The sequence below is a fragment of the Thalassophryne amazonica genome, chromosome 14 (genome assembly GCF_902500255.1).
Source record: "Thalassophryne amazonica chromosome 14, fThaAma1.1, whole genome shotgun sequence".
Lineage (NCBI taxonomy): Eukaryota > Metazoa > Chordata > Actinopteri > Batrachoidiformes > Batrachoididae > Thalassophryne > Thalassophryne amazonica.
Window position 1 is genome coordinate 72,302,818 of NC_047116.1, and position 23,362 is coordinate 72,326,179.

The 23,362-nt window shown below is 41.4% G+C and overlaps 1 protein-coding gene across 1 annotated transcript in view; it reads left to right on the forward strand.

Moving 5' to 3' along the window:
• Nucleotides 1-23,362, forward strand: part of adcy5 (adenylate cyclase 5) — a 365,757-nt gene that overhangs the window by 111,782 nt on the left and 230,613 nt on the right.

Sequence of the window (23,362 nt, forward strand, 5' to 3'; positions counted from 1 at the left end):
CGCCGACACCCTCCAGGTGGCCGCAACAAACCGAGTCTGTGAAAGAAGGAACCATTATGTGAGTCCACACTCTACACACAGAGAGAACACTTAAAGGTGTACAAACAGCAAACACTTCCTGGCTTGATTACTAATCAGCTTCCCAACCTGCAGGCATGGAACATCCAGTTCACAAAACAATACATGACTAACATACAGCTCAGTATAATAAAGGTGTGAGGGACACCACATTTACTGACTGTATAAATGTTAGTCACAAAATCTAACGTACCTCAGGAAGTGTGCTGACGAGCGTGAGACCTCACCCCCTCCTCTTTCACAGACCATGCATCAAACCCTGGACATTCTCTGCATCCACTGATGATGAGATGGCTCCCGAGACGACGATCTCACCCGTCTGGTCACAAGGTCGAGTCTCTGGCAAATACACACTGTATACTCCAGTCAGAAAAATGCCACCATGTTCCAATCCACATAGATGCACCTCAGCTGTGAGTCCTGACGAGCCGCAGGTGATCAGGGTGAGGTCCTGATAACCTCAGCAACACAGCCACCCAGTCCCAAATGCAAGCCACCTGGAAGGAGAAACAAAGGACAGAAACAAAAAGGCAGCCAGGCCCCCCCAGCCATATAACAGAAATGCTAAGTTTTAATGAGCCATGATGGGCTCAGAATCTCCAAAAATTATTGAAATGTTTAAACATAGTGTTGCTCATAGAAAGATGGGAAGGGATTTGCATATTTCTTCCTCTACAGTGCATCATGTAATTATAAGAACAGAGGATTCTGGACGAATTTCAATGCATAAAGGCCAAGGGTGAATGCTTAATCTGAACAGCCGTGATCTTCAATCGCTCAAATTCCACTGCATCAAAAATTGTCTTTCATCAATAGCTGATATAACCACATGGGCAAGGGACTGCTTTTGGAAACCATTGTCAAGCACTACAATATGGTGTTACATTCACAAATGGAATTTAAAACTTTACAGTGCAAAAAAGAACCCTTACCTTAACCTTGTCCAGAAGTGACTTTGTTTTCTCTGTGCTCACAGCATCTGGGTTGGTCCATCACACAGTGGAAACATGTATTGTGGTCAAGTGAATCAGTATTTTTTTTTGAAGAAGAAAAGGATGCTGTGTGCTCAGGACCATAGAAAAAAGGACCATCCAGACTGTTAACAGTAACAAGTCCAAAAGCCAACATCTGTCATCGTATGAGGTTGAGGTAGCGCACTTTGCAAAGTTAATTTACACTTCTGTGATGGCAGCATGAATGCAGAAAAGTACACTAAAAAAGTACACTGGGACATCAGTGCATTTTGCAATACTGCAAAAAATAGTGAAAAAGCAATAATGATGACCCACATGTTGCACACCATAAGACGTATTTGCAAGAACAACATTTCATCAGTTGCTGTCCTCAATGCCAAAACATCTTTTAAATGTGAGAAGGAATGGCAGTAGTATAATGTGGCAAATGTTTTAGCAACAGCTTTGTTGTTGCATGCCTGAAATGCATTAACAATTGATGTTGACCAGACAAAACATGAATTATCTTGGATACATGCTGTCTGTAATAAAATAAATCACTTGTGGTTTTCATTTTCCATATTGTCTTAACTGTTTCTGATTTGTAGTTATACGGGAAGACAGGTTTAGTTTTTGGAATAAAGGCAGACTTGCTTATGAGTATCGGTGATGAGACGTGGCATTTATAACAAAGACAGCACAAAGAAATATTACAAATATGTTGGACAAGGGAGAGACTACAGAAAGATGGGACAGAGACACAAGGCCTTAGCAGGGTCAGCTGACTTCCTGTATAACTGCAAATTAAACTAAATATTTTAAAACAGGTCTTATTACAATGAACAGGCTGTCCACTTATGTGTCCAACTTAGTGGCCCAGTGACAGGTGGATATAGGTGACTGATAACGTCCTTTCCACAGGCAATAAAAATAGAATTAGTCAGTTTTTAAAGTAGTGTCAATTGATTTTGAGTCATTATTCACAATAAAGTGGGTGTGTTAATACTAAAGCCCTTCTAGCAACAAGATAATGCTTCACACCACACAAGATAAACTCTGTTTTTGCATTCTCAAAAATGATGCAAATTAGTGTTTGGGTTAATAGGGTTCTAAAAAGGAATAGTTTGCACCATCTGGGGAGGTGATGGTCTAGTGGTTAAGCGTTGGGCTTGAGACCAGAAGATCCTTTGGTTCAAATCTCAGCCTGACCAGAAAATCACTAAGGGCCCTTGGGCAAGGTCCTTAATCCCCTAGTGGCTCCCTGTAGTGAGCGCCTTGTATGGCAGCACCCTGACATCGGGGTGAATGTGAGGCATTATTGTAAAGTGCTTTGAGTGTCTGATGCAGATGGAAAAGTGCTATATAAATGCAGTCCATTTACCATTTCACCATCTGTCATGCTTAGTTATCATGTTATATGTCACAAGTCATAGAATCCAATGGACGTCAACCTTTTATGACCTTAACTTTGGAGACCAAGCATTCAACACAGTCAAAAATATTTCATTTATTAATCCTTTTATTTCATCCAATAATTTGCATAATTTTTACTGAAATTGGAGCAACTATAACTTTTGAACCCTGTACAAACTGAAACTGACTTTTGTCATCATTTTTGCTGTTTTTAACCCCATAACTCCAGAACATTCAGTCATAGATAGTCTAAACTGTACCTTTTTGGATTCGTTATGATCAGAAAAATAATGTAGTATATTTTTCAACATGACTGAAGCATTTTTACATTTTGACCTCTGTATAATTCTTTATTGACCCCTAGCTGGCTACAGCTACCACCCTGGGATGGCTATCATACATTTTTGTGTAGGCCATAGTACCCTGAAGCTGGATTCCAAGTGTTGTTTCATCACCTCACGTGGATTAGGTAAAAATTGATGACTGGCTCATAGACTACACTGGCCCACCTGGCTTCCCACACCTGCAACCCGTTCTCCAGTGTCTTCACCTCCTGGTCTCCACCCCATCACATCATTTTTCGTTATTTACATCGTTATTTATAATTTCCTGCTTCATTTCAATTGAGTCCCTTTCAGTTCCCAGTCCTCGGTGGTAGTTGTACTACAGGTCCTTTTCCAAGACCCAAATCCTGGTCATAATCCAGGTCTATCAGGACCATTTTTCGGCCTCTGCAGTAATTGACTCTGGGGCAGAGGCTACTTTCATTAACATGGCATGACCAAACTTGGGATCCCACCGTACCATCCCATTACACCTCATAACTTCTGGAAATCATCATGAGGTTATGTAATTATACGTATCCACTCCCATAGTTGGCTCTTTAAACACAATCCAGATATTGATTGGCCGACCGGGGCAATCACCCAGTAGAGTGAGAGGTATCTCTCCCACTGTATGTGATCCACCAAACCAACTAGTAATCCCAACATCCCCTCCTCAAATGACACTCCAGTTGATTTGTCTCTGGTTCCATCAGTTTATCATGATCTTGCCCCAGTTTTTAGTGAGGAGGGGGCCCTATCCCTACCACCTCACCGTCCCTATGACTGATCATTTTACTTCCCTGAGTCACCCTACCCTCTAGTAGGTTGGACAACCTGAATTGCCAGGAATGTGAACACTCCCCGTCCTCCAGTATCATCCAACCATCTTCTTCCCCAGTTGGTGTCGGTGTCGCAGACCGAATGGTCCCCCTAAAAATCGGTCTTCCCCGATGAAGCGGTTCACAGATTAACACCTCGTTTCTGCTTCAAACTGCACAACAGTCATCATCTATCTCAGCGAGAGATATTTGAAGCTTTTGTACAACAATCATTTCCACATAAATTCAGTATTATTTCATCATAAAAGATGGTGGAAGCGATCAGAGTGCCATGGCTAAACGAGCTGCTAACTGATGCGTTCACTGTGCATCGTACATTTCAAAGCGTTGACTCGTTTCTGCTTAAAATTTTCTGGATCAGTTTGTGGTCATCTATTTAGGTGACATTCTTATTTTTGCTAAGTATAAGAAGGAACACCTGACGCATGTTCGTCAACTCCTCCAGTGTTTGTGGGAGAACCGGCTGTTCATCAAGGCTGCAAAATGTGCATTCCATTTACCCTTCATTTCTTTTCTATGGTTCATCATCACACATGGGCAAATTAAGACTGGATCCCGAAAAGATCCACACAGTAGCCGAATGGCCACCACACTAAAGCATCTTCAGTGGTTCCTTGGGTTCGCCAATTTATAGCGCAGATTCATCTGTAACTACAGTCAAATCACTTTACCATTCACTGCCCTCACCTTACCTAAAACACCATTCCGCTGGATACCCGTAGATGCCCAACTTTTTACACATCTCAAATGCCTGCGCACCTCCATGCCCATTCTTGTTTAGCCAGACCCAAGCTGCTAGTTCATGGTGGAGGTCGATGCCTCCAATAGCGGGATCGTGGCTGTCCTTTCGCAAAGTAGGTCAGATAATAACTTACATCCCTTTGCATGTTTTCTCGTCGACTGTCCCCAGCTGAGGTAAACTACGATGTAGGTAACCAAGAACTGCTAGCCATCATAGAGGCCCTGGAGGAGTGGAGGCACTGGTTGGAGGGATCCACACGACCTTTCATTGTCTGTACTGACCACAGGAACCTTACCTACATCCAGAACACTAAGAGGTTCAATACACATCAAGCCAGGTGGGCTCTGTTTTTTGGATGTTTTAACTTTCCTATCACTTACAGACCTGGATCCAAGAATCAAATCAAATCAACTTTATTTATATAGCGCCAAATCACAACAACAGTCACCCCAAGACGCTCTATATTGCAAAGCAAAAGCCATACAATAATTACAAAAAAACCCCAACGGTCAAAACGACCCCCTATGAGCAAGCACTTGGTGACAGTGGGAAGGAAAAACTCCCTTTTAACAGGAAGAAACCTCCAGCAGAACTAGGCTCAGGGAGGGGCAGTCTTCTGCTGGGACTGGTTGGGGCTGAGGGGAGAGAATCAGGAAAAAGACATGCTGTGGAAGAGAGCAGAGATCAATCACTAATGATTAAATGCAGAGTGGTGCATACAGAGCAAAAAGAGAAAGAAACACTCAGTGCATCATGGGAACCCCCCAGCAGTCTAAGTCTATAGCAGCATAACTAAGGGATGGTTCAGGGTCACCTGATCCAGCCCTAACTATAAGCTTTATCAAAAAGGAAAGTTTTAAGCCTAATCTTAAAAGTAGAGAGGGTGTCTGTCTCCCTGATCCGAATTGGGAGCTGGTTCCACAGGAGAGGAGCCTGAAAGCTGAAGGCTCTGCCTCCCATTCTACTCTTAAAAACCCTAGGAACTACAAGTAAGCCTGCAGTCTGAGAGCGAAGCGCTCTATTGGGGTGATATGGTACTAAGATGGGACCTGATTATTCAAAACTTTATAAGTAAGAAGAAGAATTTTAAATTCTATTCTAGAATTAACAGGAAGCCAATGAAGAGAGGCCAATATGGGTGAAATATGCTCTCTCCTTCTAGTCCCTGTCAGTACTCTAGCTGCAGCATTTTGAATTAACTGAAGGCTTTTCAGGGAACTTTTAGGACAACCTGATAATAATGAATTACAATAGTCTAGCCTAGAGGAAATAAATGCATGAATTAGTTTTTCAGCGTCACTCTGAGACAAGACCTTTCTAATTTTAGAGATATTGCGCAAATGTAAAAAAGCAGTCCTACATATTTGCTTAATATGCGCATTGAAGGACATATCCTGATCAAAAATTACTCCAAGATTTCTCACAGTATTACTAGAGGTCAGGGTAATGCCATCCAGCGTAAGGATCTGGTTAGACACCATGTTTCTAAGATTTGTGGGGCCAAGTACAATAACTTCAGTTTTATCTGAATTTAAAAGCAAGAAATTAGAGGTCATCCATGTCTTTATGTCTGTAAGACATTCCTGCAGTTTAACTAATTGGTGTGTGTCCTCTGGCTTCATGGATAGATAAAGCTGGGTATCATCTGCGTAACAATGAAAATTTAAGCAATGCTTTCTAATAATACTGCTTAAGGGAAGCATGTATAAAGTGAATAAAATTGGTCCTAGCACAGAACCTTGTGGAACTCCATAATTAACCTTAGTCTGTGAAGAAGACTCCCCATTTACATGAACAAATTGTAATCTATTAGATAAATATGATTCAAACCACCACAGTGCAGTGCCTTTAATATCTATGGCATGCTCTAATCTCTGTAATCAAATTTTATGGTCAACAGTATCAAAAGCAGCACTGAGGTCTAACAGGACAAGCACAGAGATGAGTCCACTGTCTGAGGCCATAAGAAGATCATTTGTAGTCTTCGCTAATGCAGTTTCTGTACTATGATGAATTCTGAAACCTGACTGAAACTCTTCAAATAGACCATTCCTCTGCAGATGATCAGTTAGCTGTTTTACAACTACCCTTTCAAGAATTTTTGAGAGAAAAGGAAGGTTGGAGATTGGCCTATAATTAGCTAAGATAGCTGGGTCAAGTGATGCCTTTTTAAGTAATGGTTTAATTACTGCCACCTTAAAAGCCTGTGGTACAAGCCAACTAATAAAGATAGATTGATCATATTTAAGATTGAAGCATTAATTAATGGTAGGGCTTCCTTGAGTAGCCTGGTAGGAATGGGGTCTAATAGACATGTTGATGGTTTGGAGGAAGTGACTAATGAAAATAACTCAGACAGAACAATCGGAGAGAAAGAGTCTAACCAAATACCAGCATTACTGAAAGCAGCCAAAGATAACGATATGTCTTTGGGATGGTTATGAGTAATTTTTTCTCTAATAGTTAAAATTTTATTAGCAAAGAAAGTCATGAAGTCATTACTAGTTAAAGTTAAAGGAATAGTCAATAGTTTTACATCCTCATTGAAGACAACTTTGGATGCTGTAGCTCCTCTGAAAAAGAGAGCTTTAAATCAGAAGTGCCTGACTCCGTGGTATAACTCACAAACTCGCAGCTTAAAGCAGATAACCCATAAGTTGGAGAGGAAATGGCATCTCACTAATTTAGAAGATCTTCACTTAGCCTGGAAAAAGAGTCTGTTGCTCTATAAAAAAGCCCTCCGTAAAGCTAGGACATCTTACTACTCATCACTAATTGAAGAAAATAAGAACAACCCCAGGTTTCTTTTCAGCACTGTAGCCAGGCTGACAAAGAGTCAGAGCTCTATTGAGCCGAGTATTCCTTTAACTTTAACTAGTAATGACTTCATGACTTTCTTTGCTAATACAATTTTAACTATTAGAGAAAAAATTACTCATAACCATCCCAAAGATGTATTGTTATCTTTGGCTGCTTTCAGTGATGCCGGTATTTGGTTAGACTCTTTCTCTCCGATTGTTCTGAGTTATTTTCATTAGTTACTTCATCCAAACCATCAACATGTCTATTAGACCCCATTCCTACCAGGCTGCTCAAGGAAGCCCTACCATTATTTAATGCTTCGATCTTAAATATGATCAATCTATCTTTATTAGTTGGCTATGTACCACAGGCTTTTAAGGTGGCAGTAATTAAACCATTACTTAAAAAGCCATCACTTGACCCAGCTATCTTAGCTAATTATAGGCCAATCTCCAACCTTCGTTTTCTCTCAAAAGTTCTTGAAAGGGTAGTTGTAAAGCAGCTAACTGATCATCTGCAGAGGAGTGGTGTATTTGAAGAGTTTCAGTCAGGTTTTAAAATTCATCATAGTACAGAAACAGCATTAGTGAAGGTTACAAATGATCTTCTTATGGCCTCAGACAGTGGACTCATCTCTGTGCTTGTTCTATTAGACCTCAGTGCTGCTTTTGATACTGTTGACCATAAAATTTTATTACAGAGATTAGAGCATGCCATAGGTATTAAAGGCACTGCGCTGCGGTGGTTTGAATCATATTTATCTAATAGATTACAATTTGTTCATGTAAATGGGGAATCTTCTTCACAGACTAAGGTTAATTATGGAGTTCCACAAGGTTCTGTGCTAGGACCAATTTTATTCACTTTATACATGTTTCCCTTAGGCAGTATTATTAGACGGCATTGCTTAAATTTTCATTGTTACGCAGATGATACCCAGCTTTATCTATCCATGAAGCCAGAGGACACACACCAATTAGCTAAACTGCAGGATTGTCTTACAGACATAAAGACATGGATGACCTCTAATTTCCTGCTTTTAAACTCAGATAAAACTGAAGTTATTGTACTTGGCCCCACAAATCTTAGAAACATGGTGTCTAACCAGATCCTTACTCTGGATGGCATTACCCTGACCTCTAGTAATACTGTGAGAAATCTTGGAGTCATTTTTGATCAGGATATGTCATTCAATGCGCATATTAAACAAATATGTAGGACTGCTTTTTTGCATTTGCGCAATATCTCTAAAATTAGAAAGGTCTTGTCTCAGAGTGATGCTGAAAAACTAATTCATGCATTTATTTCCTCTAGGCTGGACTATTGTAATTCATTATTATCAGGTTGTCCTAAAAGTTCCCTGAAAAGCCTTCAGTTAATTCAAAATGCTGCAGCTAGAGTACGAACGGGGACTAGAACGAGAGAGCATATCTCACCCATATTGGCCTCTGTTCATTGGCTTCCTGTTAATTCTAGAATAGAATTTAAAATTCTTCTTCTTACTTATAAGGTTTGAATTATCAGGTCCCATCTTATCTTAGGGACCTCATAGTACCATATCACCCCAATAGAGCGCTTCGCTCTCAGACTGCAGGCTTACTTGTAGTTCCTAGGGTTTGTAAGAGTAGAATGGGAGGCAGAGCCTTCAGCTTTCAGGCTCCTCTCCTGTGGAACCAGCTCCCAATTCAGATCAGGGAGACAGACACCCTCTCTACTTTTAAGATTAGGCTTAAAACTTTCCTTTTTGCTAAAGCTTATAGTTCGGGCTGGATCAGGTGACCCTGAAACATCCCTTAGTTATGCTGCTATAGACTTAGACTGCTGGGGGGTTCCCACGATGCATTGAGTGTTTCTATCTCTTTTTGCTCTGTATGCACCACTCTGCATTTAATCATTAGTGATTGATCTCTGCTCCCCTCCACAGCATGTCTTTTTCCTGGTTCTCTCCCTCAGCCCCAACTAGTCCCAGCACAAGACTGCCCCTCCCTGAGCCTGGTTCTGCTGGAGGTTTCTTCCTGTTAAAAGGGAGTTTTTTCCTTCCCACTGTTGCTAAGTGCTTGCTCACAGGGGGTCGTTTTGACCGTTGGGGTTTTTCCGTAATTATTGTATGGCCTTGCCTTACAATATAATGCGCCTTGGGGCAACTGTTTGTTGTGATTTGGCGCTATATAAATAAAATTGATTTGTTTTGATTTCACCTGTGTTGCGACACACCTGCATCAATCAGCGGCATCCTACTTAAGCCTCAGCTGAACAGGAGGATGCTGCCAGATCCTTCAGTCATCGGAAGTGTTCGCAGCCACCACCAGCTAAACTGGCCCACCTGGCTTCCCGCACCTGCAACCTGTCCTCCAGTATCTTCACCTCCTGGACTCCACCCCATCACATCATCAGCACAATTCAATCAATCAATCAACTTTTTTCTTATATAGCGCCAAATCACAACAAACAGTTGCCCCAAGGCGCTCCACATTGCAAGGCAAGGCCATACAATAATTATGAAAAACCCCAACGGTCAAAACGACCCCCTATGAGCAAGCACTTGGCCACAGTGGGAAGGAAAAACTCCCTTTTAACAGGAAGAAACCTCCATCAGAACCAGGCTCAGGGAGGGGCAGTCTTCTGCTGAGACTGGTTGGGGCTGAGGGAAAGAACCAGGAAAAAGAGATCGATCACTAATGATTAAATGCAGAGTGATGCATACGGAGCAAAAAGAGAAAGAAACAGTGCATCATGGGAACCCCCCCCCCCCCCCAATTACAATAAACTGTTATTTATCATTTCCTGCCTCATTTCAATTGAGTCCATTACAGTTCCCAGTCCTCGATCAACAACTTTAATTTCAAGTTGACATTGAGCTGCATTGTCAATGGCAAATTTTAAAACAAGCTGCAAGTCTTTTGAGTCTCTGCATGCACATACATGTGAACATTTTCCATTCAACGTCATTAAATATAGCAGGGTCACTGTGAAAGGTCCATCTGTCACTGTCGTTTTTATTTTGTTATTAGTTCAGGATGATCCAGTCAATACTTCAGACTGTCAACTCTCACAAAGTCATTCCTCATGTTTTATAGATTTCAAGTGTTTCATACGAGGGCCTTGGGGTCTTGTTCATGAGTGAGGGGACAATGGAGAGTGAGATTGGCCAGAGAATCGGTGCAGTAGGGGCGGTATTGCATTTGCTCTACCGTACTCTACCCTACTGAAAAGAGCTCAGCCAAAAGGCAAAGCTCTCGAGCTACTGGTCAGTCTTCATTCCTACTTTCACCTGTGGGCATGAGGGGTGGGTCATGACTGAAAGAACTAGATCGCGAGTACAAGCAGCCGAAATGGGCTACCTTAGGAGGGTGGCTGGTGTCTCCCTTAGAAATATGGTGAGAAGCTCGGTCATCCATTGGGAGCTCGGAGTAGAGCTGCTGTTCCTTTACATTGAAAGGAGCCAGCTGAGGTGGTTCAGGTATCTGGTAAGGATGCCCCCTGGGTGCCTCCCTAGGGAGGTGTTCCAGGCACGTCCATCTGCTAGGAGCCCCCGGGGAAGACCCAGGACTAGGTGGAGGGATTATATCTCCACACTGGCCTGGAAACGCTTTGGGATCCCCCAGTCAGAGGTGGTCAATGTCGCACAGGAAAGGGAAGTCTGGGGTCCCCTGCTGGAGCTTTTGCCCTCATGACCTGATCTCAGGTAAGCGGTTGAAGATGAGTGAGTGAGTGAGTCATACGAGGGCGACTGAGAAGTTTTGAGCCTGAACCAGAAAAAAGTAGGGTGTGATTCTTCATCTTTTGTGTTCAGAGACATCAACATTTCTCAAGAATGTGTGAAATTTATGTTGGTTTCCCCGAATACAAAAGATGGAGAATCACACCCTACTTTTTCTTTGTCAGCCTCAAAAATTCTCAGTTGATCCTCAAAGCTTTTGAAGATAAATAGTCTCCAGTCTTCATTTTTGTTCAGTCGAACATGAGGCCAAGTCTTCCTACTCCATCTCTGTCGATAACCCGATGCATGCCACGTCTCAGTCACTTAGTAACTCTGCCAAGTATAAATAAATTTCTGCTTTGTCATAGATGCAGCACGGTCTATTTGCATTCATTTCTCAGTTAAATACTCTGTGCATTGTAACTACCAATTGTGTCACGTGCCCACCCCATTTTTAATGAAAGTTGGTTTAACATCCATCCAGCAGAAAATAATGAATTGTCACAACGTTTTTCTTGTTGCTTCCATGTCTTACCTGTGACATCATCAGTGTGCCCTGGTCATAGTCACATTACAATGATGTCAATTTGAGAGTTTGCAATACAAGAGTCACGCACAGAAGGCGGAACAGGTATGGCACTAAACGGGTGACTTATTTGTGATGTATTTTTTACTTAGATATTTTATTGAAATACGGAGGGGTGGATATTCGAGTCATGCATTAGTGGCTGTGCATGTGTATCTGCCTACCCCCTCTTCAGGCAGAATTTCACACAGAGCATGCAGGGCATTCCAAAGCACAAGTACAGTATTTCTTAACAAATTATGCACGTGTGTTTTTTGAAAAATTTTAATCCATTGACTGGTAGTTGTCTAATTTGCAATCATGGACCGATTCACAATAAATGCCCACTATTGTAATCACCACTGGCTTTCCTTTGAAACACATTCAGGAAGGAGAGAGTTCATGGGTCATCTTAATGCTCAAAGGTTTTCTCTTTCAGAACATTTTATATAAATGCAACTTTGTGACTGACTATAAAGTGACATTTTCATCTAATAGGTAATGGATTCCATTCCAGTCGAGGCTCACTCTGTTTGCTAGGTTTTGAATAACCTTGCTACAATTCAACCAACCAACCAACCAACTCACAAATTACCACAGGAAAAAATACTGTACTAAAACCAGATTTAATTATTCCCAACTGATTGTATGATTATTTAAATGTACTTGCTGCCAAGTGGTATGTAATAGTGTTTTTGGAAGTGTACTTGTTTGCAGCAAATGTCATTTTCATTCAGTGACAGTCTTTTGTAATCATGAAGGTACAGTTCTCCACTACCTTTTTCAGAGAATATGGCATCCCACTGGTGTTTGTCCTCTGGAGCGAAATGATGTCCTGTGGCTTTAACAATGAGATCAAAATGTGTGCTGAGTGCTGACTAAGGTATTATGCAAGAAGCTTTGTGGTGGATGTTTTGAGGCTGCTAGGTCACCCTCAAAACATCGCTGAGGTGATTATCAGGCGAGTGTCTGCTACAATCTGGGACAACAGTGCAGAAAAAGTCATAGAACATTGTGGAAGTTTGAGGAGCTGGCTTTATTTGTTCTGATTGAAGCTGGAAGCTGAAGTGCGTAAAGCACACGCATGGACATGTATTAAGTGTGCAATGCAGATAATTGTTGTGGTATGTAACATTTCTGTGTATACTGTGATAAGGCCTGAGCTGAGATTTTGATGTTTTAACAGAAAACACAGAACTGTACACAAATAAAAAATGGCAAACATTTTTGTGACGAGTAAATGTAAAGCCCTGTGTAATAGCTTCATACTTTGTAGCTTTAAACACACAAGTGAACATGAGATATTTCATCGAACTCAGGAAACAAAAACAGCTCAGTACTTAGCGGATTAGCTTTTCAGATAACTTTGAAAACCATCAGCAGTCCAATTAGCTTCCGATACATTTAAGTCAGATAATTTTTAGATGGCTAACATATTTTTACGGGCATATTGAATAAAGCTTAACAGTTAAAAACATTTGTGAAGTCTGAAATCAAAGATTTTAGTGCCTGCCTGTTACATGCTTTGTAGCAGACAGACAGCTATGAGAGGTACAGCTCTATCCTCTGCAGACAGAGGAGAGCTGACTACCCAGGAGGAAGAATAAAAAAGATCATTTCTCTTCACACCACACAGACTTGTGGGCATATCACCCAAGTCATGCACAGGTAGATAGTTTTGACTTATGGTTAAAATTTAAAACAAACTAATTCCAGATAACGTATTTAAATTAGCGTCACGTCTGTCATTTTATTAAGTGAAAATATCGGCTATATGTTTTGGTTTTAAAGTAATGCACTAATTTTGAAGGTTTTAGCATTTAGACACACATGCCGGAGTGAATTATGGGTAAATTAGTTTCCTGACAGACATGAATGGTTTGTTGGCCAGTATAACACACACAAAACTTAAACGTGTGGTGGGTTTTACAAATAAATCTGTATTTGCAAATATGTAATTTTTTTTCATTTGTAAAAAAAGGCAATTTGAAAACTGAAAATTCTGTTTGTTAAGTGGATTCAGCACTTTAAGCAAATGTGTAGCACTTGGTATTCATACTGCCATGAACACTGCCATCTACTGGCCCTATTCACCCTATTGAGGTTCAAATCTCACAAAATCTCGCAAAACCTCGAAGAGGTCGTCGTGCTGCGAGATGTCATTAACATTGAGAACTGCATTGAAATGCTCAGATAATGCTGCACTTTAACCACTGCACACGGACAACAGCATTAACATCGCAACATAGTAAAACTATTTGTATATTGTGCCTAAAACTCTTGTGAATATATTCTCTGGGTTTATAGATGTTATTATGTTTGTTTTATGTAATCATGCCAGAAGCTCAGGTTGTTTCTCCGTTATTTTCAGTGGGAGCTGCTGTGAGCTGCAATCGCTTCCTGTTCATGTCATTCTGGGGGAAAATGAATTTTGCTCTTTTACGTCCTGCTTATTGTCCTTTACAACAGTGTTTGTCCTCTTTGTTCAAGAGTATTATATATAAGATGTCTGAAATTCGGTTTGCAGTTATTAAATTCCACGCACATTAAACGTAGCAGACATGGATTAATTGGAATATTTGTTTTAGCAAGTTTTCAGGGTCTCATGCATGCAGCCTGTTAACATGATGAAAAGCATAAAAAATGTACATTTTGGTTTTACGCACGGTCAAGAATAATGTTCCACGTTGTTGTGCACTGTTGCGCATCGTTAAGTTCTGTCACGTTGTGTACATTTTGGTAGTAAAATGTTCATTTACAATTGTCATGTGGATTCTCTATTCTGTTTAGACCGCAGCAACTGTCTGGTACGCAAAGGATTATGGGATATCTCAATAGGGTGAATTCACTAAAAGTGCTGAATCCACTTAAACAGAATTTTCTGATTTGAAATTCCCTTTTTTTTACAAATGAAAAAAAATACACATTTACAAATACAGATTTATTTGTAAAACCCACCACACATTTCAGTATGTTGTGTGTGTTATACCGACTAACCAACCACCCATGTCTGTCAGAAAACTAATTTACCCATAATGGACCTCAGCATGTGTGTCTTAATGTGAAAACTTTAAAAATTAGAGCATTACTTAAACATATAACTAAAAACTATAACAAACTAAAACAACTAAAACTAAAACATATAGCTGATATTTCACTTTATAAAATGAGAGACGTGATGTTAATTTAAATAACTTGTCCTGAATTAGTTTGTTTAAAATTTTAAATATAATGCTGCATTTACACATAATGTCGGCACGTCTTCGAATGCTACAAAGTATACATTTTTGGCCGCTGATCACGAATGTGATGATTTGAGGCAGAGGCCTCAAGTGTCCTCTGGAAATGCTGCAACCTGTTACCACGCGTTATGATTAATGGCACGTGTTGCTGGAGAATTATCAGGAACCATTACGCACGGTCAAGAATAATGTTCCGCATTGTTAAGTTCTGTCACATTGTGAATTAGGTGAATTGTCTCCACACACACCCCCATATTCATCCAACCGTCAGTTGCTGAACAATTCAGATCACGCCAGTTTGCTCCTCAAAAGCCAGAGCAGAAGAACTTTGTGACTGCATGCTTAGTTGGGCTCTGTGTAATGAAGTAGCGCAGAAAGAAGGAGGAAACTGAGAGCCAGATGTGTGGCTCCATGCAGCTCTCGTCTCACTCGTTTTCCCGAACATCAGGTGGAACACCTGAGGAGTCCACTGAGGAGCACTGGAAGGAAACTTTTAGCCGACTTGGCGTCACTGTCCTTCTTCAGCATACTGCAGCAATGAAACTGAATGCGGTGCAGCAGGGTTTAATTGTGCGCACGTCAGAGAAGAACACTGTCATGCTCTATTAAGGATCACCACTCATCAAGACGGCTCAACATGCTCATTTGCGACCACCATGACATGAAGTGAAATGTGGGTGGTGCATGACATTCGTGGTAGATTTTTTGACAGCTAGAAACATGCTCCACGAATATCACGCACCAACACGCACTATTAAGAAACCTATTCAGATGCGTTAAGTCACGTTAAGAATGTCAGGAACATGCCAAGAATGACACATATATGAAATTCGTAACACGTCTTGCCTATGTGTAAACGCAGCATAAGTCAAAACTGTCTGCCTGTGCATGACTTGGGTGATATGCCCACGAGTCTGTATGGTGTGAAGAGAAATTGTCTTTATTCTCGCTCTTCCTCTCCTCTTTCTCTCTGGTTACCAGGTGTCTTTTGCTGAGAGAAGGCTGCTCTGACACAGAAGCGCTGGCTCATTGTTTTGTCAGTAGCTACTAGTGTATACTAGGCTTGGAGGCTACTAGTTAATACTGAAAGTTATCAGTTTATCTTTTATCTGTAACTTCCACAAAATTTTTTAGGGGTTTATTGGTTTAGCTTAATAAAAGATAACTTTTCAGTTAGCGGATTAACTTTTACTGAAGCTAACTTTTTGGTTAGCTGTGCCCACCACTGCACCACACTAACATCCGTGAAATGTATTGTAAATCACTCAATAGTTGTTATCGGGTTACAACACAGTATTATCAGTTTTAGAAGTGTTTATTTCTCGCTAGCTTTTACATAATATATGAGAAACGTATTATATTTACACAGAAACAAAGAGGTTTTGGTACCAGAAAGATCAGCCAGTGACATCACGGTGCTGCTCTACTCTGATTTGCTGTCACCCCCCCCCCCCCCAAAAAAAACAAAAAAAAAAAAACGGATTTGCATGATTCATAGCATAAAAACAGGAAAATGAATGTGAATTAAAATAACTCTTAAAATTGGTCAAGTTTAGCCATCTTTGAACTCTGTGTCCCAAGAATGTTCCCTGTGAATTTGAAGACCCTGGCAGTAAAAGGACTGGACTTATGCTGAGTACAGATGGACGAATGCAAGGCCTTCACAGTACCCGATGACCATATTTTGATGGCCTCAGGTGATAAAATAAAACTTTGGGAGGTGGAGGTTGTACCTTAAGTACAAGGTGAAATATGACCAAAAACATAAAAATTGTTCTATTTTTATGGGTAAAGGTGAAGGTCAATTAAAATAATAAAATGTAATTATCTTATGCAACTTTCAGCCAAGTCAGATGTCAAAATAGGGGACAGCTCCTGGTGTGTAGTGGGCACCTTGCATGACAGCAGCCTGACATCGGGGTGAAAGTGAGGCATTGATGTGTAAAGCGTTTTGAGCATCTGATGCAGATGGAAAAGTGCTATATAAATGCAGTCCACTTATTTATAGCATAGATATGCATGCTTTGCAGTTATTTTTTAATTTTTCAACAATAAATGGGAAAGGTCAGCCATTTCAAGCTATCACATGATTTTAGTTCGTTCTTCAGTTCATTTCCAGCTTTTGAAGTGTCTCAGTGGAATGACAGACACATTAATGAAACGTCAGGTGTTCACATGTTGAGTTCTGATTGGACTGGATTCTCTGTATGAGATTAAAACAGAAAAAAAAAACAAATGTACACATTTTTTATGATCACAAAAAGAATATATTAAAGAGGTTGCAGAAGGGTATTGAAAGAATTATTGAAGAAGCAGCAAAAAGAGGCTCAGAGAATGACAGAGACCTTTAAAGTGGAGTGATGGAGTGAGAGACATGAGGAGAAGCACTCAAAGTCTCAGAGAAGTCCAGGCTTGAAAGGGATTGTGGGAGTTTTTTTAATTTAAGGTGCCGGTGGCAGATAAAAGGCAGCTGGTTGTGGCCATGCTTGTGTCAGTGGAGGGTCAGACGATGCCAGGGGCTCAGTTGTGGTTCAGATCACTTTTGACCTGCAGCAGATTTAACTGTTGGCTGTGAGAGCAGGAAATGGGACTTGTTTCTGTTTGTTGGCTCAGCTTCCATTTATCCCTGTTAATCTGTTTCTCACTCACTTCCAGAGGTGTAATGTTGAATGAATTGCTTATCTCTGTATCAGTAGGAATATTGGACAAATATGTCAGATTAAAAAAAAATATATTCACCTTATTCTGAGCTCCCATGTGGCTTTGCATGAATTGTGGGTGAGACTTCCGGTAAGAACCGAAACCGGTGTTTGTTTACATTTGAACTGTTCATGCAAATCCACTTCCTACAAGGGTTAGAGACGTAAGCAGCAGCTGTCACAGCTCAAACGAGACAACATTACAATCCCGCTATCTATAAATACAGAGAGGTGGGAGAACGACATTCTTAGCTTTCTCTCCAGACGAGGAGGGATTGAACAATCTGAAAAGCTCTGAGGCGTATCAGGACCTGTACGGTAATAAGGTTGGTCCCATTCTGCTAAAAGAGGTTTTGGAACACAACTTATTTACCTTAAGGCAGACGTAGAGGGCAGCAAAAGCCTTAAAATCCGTGATCACCGAGCCTGGGTTTGAGTATCAGCATCAGGTGAAATAAACACCAGGTGTTCATGCAGCACAGGTCAAGGGAGATCTCCAGGTGGGTAACTTTAGTTAATTATAATGTATGAACTAATGTGACAGAATACATTTGAGCCTTCATTAAAATAAACTCCAAGCCATATTTTTATATCCCTCCAGGTCCAGTTGACAGTGATGTGTCTGTCTGCAGCTGGTTATCTGGACACCTACTGAGCACCTGGAGTTGGACATTTCATTTGACAGTCTTTACAGACACATGAAACACCTCCAGAATTTCTACTTTTCACATCCGCTTCCAACATTAGTGGATGAATTTGTTGCAAAGAAGGTTCTGCTCTGTCCCAAATATCTGAATCTCTTAAAAATACAGTCATCAGTGGTTTATTTTTTTATTGTTACAAGGAAAACAGTGTTTTCAATACATTGTCAATATATGTTCCAAATATTAAAAACAACAACAACAACAACAAAAAACAAACATCTGTGTTATGCACATGCCACTGCATTTTCCATTTTCCACCATAAGGTGTCAGAAAAAAAACATGATTATTCCAGAGGAATAATTATTTACATAATAGTGACTGTATGACTCACTTCTTGAATCCAGTTGTTTGCATTTTGTAAAACTGTCTGTGCAGTCAATTACACAGGTTGTGTTAGCAACGTGTTCTTTAGAAGCTTTTGGTAATGTTGCTTTGATGGTTTCATGAGGAGTGTCTACCTTCATAGTGTCTACCAACACCCCCCACTGTACAGCTGACCTGAGCTTGTGATATTTTAAAATCGGTGTGCCAAATCAGCCATGACAAAATTTTGTCTTAATTTCATCAAAGTCATTAGAATTTGATCCACAACTGGCATTGCTGGTGAAGTGTATGAAATTCTGAGAGTGGAATCCCTGCATACAGATGGGAGTCTGCATCACTCTCTAAGATACAGTCAGCTACAGGGTGTGGTGGTTCTGGTGGTGGTGAATGCATTTCACACATGATGGTGGGCCCCTTTGAACAGGTATCATCCTCCGTCCGACATGACTTCTTCACCCTGTTCCATCTCATCTTGTTCATCTGAGGGCAGCAACATATTACCAAGAAGTGTTGCATTAGGGTTTTCATGACAACACTTTAATTACACCATTAACCTTCCATCGACCCCACTACTTCCCCAGCCCAGACTCACATTTTTTTCTTGCTCCAGTGACGAAATGAGTTAAATTTTCATGACAGGGTTTTTTTTAACTCATTGTTACTAACCCTACTCCTACCCCCAACCCCAACCTTAACCATAACCTAATCTTACTCTTAATCTTACTCTTAATCTTTCCCCCCACCCTAACCATAACCACCCCGACCCCCCCGCTTCACCTTTAATTTCGTGCAGCCATCACGGAATGAATTAGAATGAATTTGTGCTGCTGTGAGAAAAATGAGGCGCTTTTCTTCACAATATCACAAACCAATAGATTAACGTATATTTCGTGCTGCTGAATCACAACTTGCCGTGAGACTGGGTTGACTTCCCCCTGGTAACAGCATCACCTCTGTGCCCTGAAACCAAGAGAAAACCTGGTACATAATAACAGCTACAATATTAAATTCAGATTAAGATTAAAATACTGGTGGTCAAGTGGTTAATGCACTTGGTTTCAGTGCAGAAGGTTCCGGGTTCAAACCGCAGCCCTGCCACATGTCTCCATGTCATGTGGAGTTGCGACAATCATATTCATTTGTTATTAGCTGATTAACTCATTAACAATACCTCCCCTAGATGGCAGCATACAACAGAAAGATTTCCCCTCTAGCTACATAAATTACAAATGGAAAGCTATGGAAGAAAGTTGCATACAGGAAACTCACATTCATCTTCAACCGCTTAGTCCAATTAAGGGTTGCAGGGGGCTGGAGCCAATCCCAGCAGTCATCGAGCGCGAGGTGGGGTACACCCAGGACAGGACGCCAGTCTGTCGCAGGGCCGCAAACAGACACACCCACAGGCACACCTATGGACAATTTAAAGATAAAAGTACACCTAACCTGCATGTTTTTGGATGTGGGAGAAAACCGGACCACCCGGAGGAAACCCACTCAAACATGGGGAGGACATGCAAACTCCACACAGAAAGGCCACAGGTGGGAATTGAACCCATGACCTTCTCGCTGTAAGGTAACAGTGCTAACCACTAAGCCACCGTGCTGCCCACACAAGCAAAACTGACCCATGTGCTGTGGTTGAGCTGATCGCATGATATTCTTGCTGCTATTTAAAAAAATAATACTTCTGATCTGGTGTTGTTTAAACTGCAAAAACGTGTCCAAAGGCACAGACATCTAACCCAGCTATTGCTCTCAAAAACACTTTATCTACAGATCAAGTCAGGTATATTTAAACAAATAGAACAAAGTGCGATTCGTCATGATTTTAAAAAATTTGTTATTAAAAATAAAATAAATGATAATAATAACAGGTGGTTTATGTGATGGTAACACACTCACTGGCAGAAACGTTAAGCACAGTGACAAAACTCAGCACATTTAGTGGTAAATCCACTCATTAAGCTTGGAGTCTGAGCCTCCGAGCTTCTCAGGGATTTGAACGCAGCATTGATGGACACCACAGCCCGCGCTTTTCACAGTTGCATACGATGTAATTATGTAACGTGCTGTGCACACCCAAAACCTAGAAGATTGCATTGAATGCCCCATTTTGTGAAAAATATTGATTTTACATGAGAGTGTGGAAGAGATGTGGTGGGTCAATTGTCAACCAGACTGAAATTGCACCAGAATGGGCGAGAACTGTCTGGACAATGACATTCAGAGGCAGTTCTGGAACACTGATAACCACTGTAACAGTGGTTACAACTCCTTGTCCCGTTTGGCAGCGCGTCACCCAAATTGCCCTGAATAAGCCGCCCCTGTACCATATGTACAGTTTATGTAGTAATGTAACTAATTTTTGGACAAATCAACTACAAATGGGCAAATTGAGGTTTCTGCCTACAAGAGCTGTCTGACCAAACCACAATGACTATGATCATGTCTGCACTTCCTTTGACCACATCCTTTTAGACACCAAGTAAATTGCCATACACACGAGTTCCAAAACCATTAATAGCACACCCCCCTTTGGAAGTTTACAAAAATATTGTCCCTCTACACCATCATTCCTTCTCCAGTAAGCCACTATAACATTTAATAATGTGGTCTCCAGAACCCAAGCAATTATTTATTTAAGTCAAAAGCATGTCCTGCATCTTTATATTATTCACTTTAATACAGTATAACTGAATGTTCAATGACATACAGCAGAAAGGCTTTAGTTTGCAACCAAACGACTTACTGATCCTTCTCTCTCTCTCTCTCTCTCTCTCTCTCTCTCTCTCTAACACTCAACTTAGTGGCACTCCATCATTGTAGAGAGACAGACAGAGACCCGAGTCACCTGGTTCAGAGACACTGCATGCAGTCCTGCAAACACACACACACACACTAACTAACTAACTAACGGTGAGAGAGACATCCAGAGGACCTGTTCTACACAGAAGACACCCTGTGGCACTGAGAGGACCTTCTCTACATGGAGGACACCCTGCAGCAGCCAGAGGACAGCTCATCACACCCCAGGCTTAGCCCATCCCCTCATGCCAACCCCACATCACACATATGCGCAGGCTGTAAGCAGAGCAAGAGCCCCAACCCTCCACCTGACAGAGCCCCATCCTTTGACTTGAGCATACACCAGATGCTGAGTGAGTTCTACACAGCCCTGGTCCAGGCCTAAACCCTCTGTAACAACAATGCTTTCAAATATGGAACGCAAATCACTTGCTATTTCATCCTGGAACATACAAGGTCTGAGGTCGACTGCTTTTGGCCTAAAGAACAGGAACCCAGGCAAACACAGACATTATTGTCCTACAGGAGACATGGCACAGAGGAGATGGTCCATGCAGCTTCCCTGTAAACTAACAGGAATCAAAAAAGGAAGAGACTCAGGAGGTACACTAATATGGTACAAATCAGAACTGACCCACTCCCTTAAACTAATCAAAAAAGGAACTTTTTACATTTGGTTAAGCCCCCATCACATATAGCAAGAATGTGCAGGAACCGAGCTGACACGGCAGAAATGGCCATAATCCAGATGCAGTCGGAGGGAAAGAGGCATGTAGTCCCGTCCACACCTGCACAATCACATCCAAAGCATATTTAGACAACAGTTAGATGACACAAACTGCTGTCAGATGGCCATAAAATGTGCTGAAGACTGCCCGATGTCCAAATATCTGGATAGCAAACACAGGACCAGAGTGGGATACAGCGCTGTGTCCTCCCTTTGCACAGGCCCTGCTAGTACTGGACATCGGAGTACAACCAACATATGGACCAGACTCACGCCATATGTGTCCAAGCCAGTGTCACTGACCGAATGGTCCCCCCCTAAAAATCGGTGCACCCTGCCTTCACTACACATGCGTAATTTCGGAGAGTCAGCAGCATCATTTCTGAGTGTCAGCCATGGTTCACCAATTATCAACTCTTTTCTGCTTATCTCAGTGACAGATCGCTGAAGCTTTTGTACAACAATCATTTCCACATAAATTCAGCATTATTTCATAATAAAAGACAGGGGACCAATCAGAGCACCACAGCTGATGTGCTGCTGCTGCTCCTACATCATTTCAGAGCGTCAGCCGTGGTTCACTGATTCTCGCCTCATTTCTGCGGCCTTGTTTCTGCTTAAAACTGACTTTAGAATGATTTAAGAGGTTTTACATTGTCATGTGATGGTTAATAATCACATTATTCCCTTTGGTCACTTTGGGTGTAGCCTCAGTCTCAGACGTGCTCCTGTGGTCTAAAATGACGCATGCAAAGTGAAGTCAGGGCGGACTGATTTTTAGGGGGGACGGTTTGTACAGCGACGCCAGCATCGATACGGTCACTCACTCGCTCATGCAATCACATCTACGCTCATCCTCCCCTTCCCAGCACTCACTGACCTCACATGCGTATGCGTACATAAAACAGGTGCTGAAATGATGAAATGATCACTCTGTGTGTGTGTTCATAACAGCTGAATGAGCCACTACACGTGCACACATGCCACAGTTTATGCCACGGTTGTTTGCAGCACACAGTAGCTAGGTGAGAGGGTTTTCACTACAGGCTGTGGTCCTGGCCCCTGCTCTGTGAAATGCTCCTGGTTCTGTTCCGGAGGTGAGATTCATGTTTAATAATGTCACAGTTCCACGTCATCCCTCCTACAGAGTTAGATGGTGATCAAGTAATAATGTGTAAATTACAGCGGTGAGATCTGTTCAGCTTCGAGCTTCTGACACGTGCAGTGATGCATTACTGTACATGAGACAGTAATGCATGTACTAGGCGCAGCTGCCTGTGGTGGCACAGATATGATGGGCATATGGAATATTTCACATTATTTATATCGCGAATGGGAAGAAATGGAAATGTATCATTACTAGGGGTGTAACAATACACAAAAAGCAACTCTCCATCAGCACTGTCTACGGTGTGGGTGGTGTTGACCCTGACTGGGGA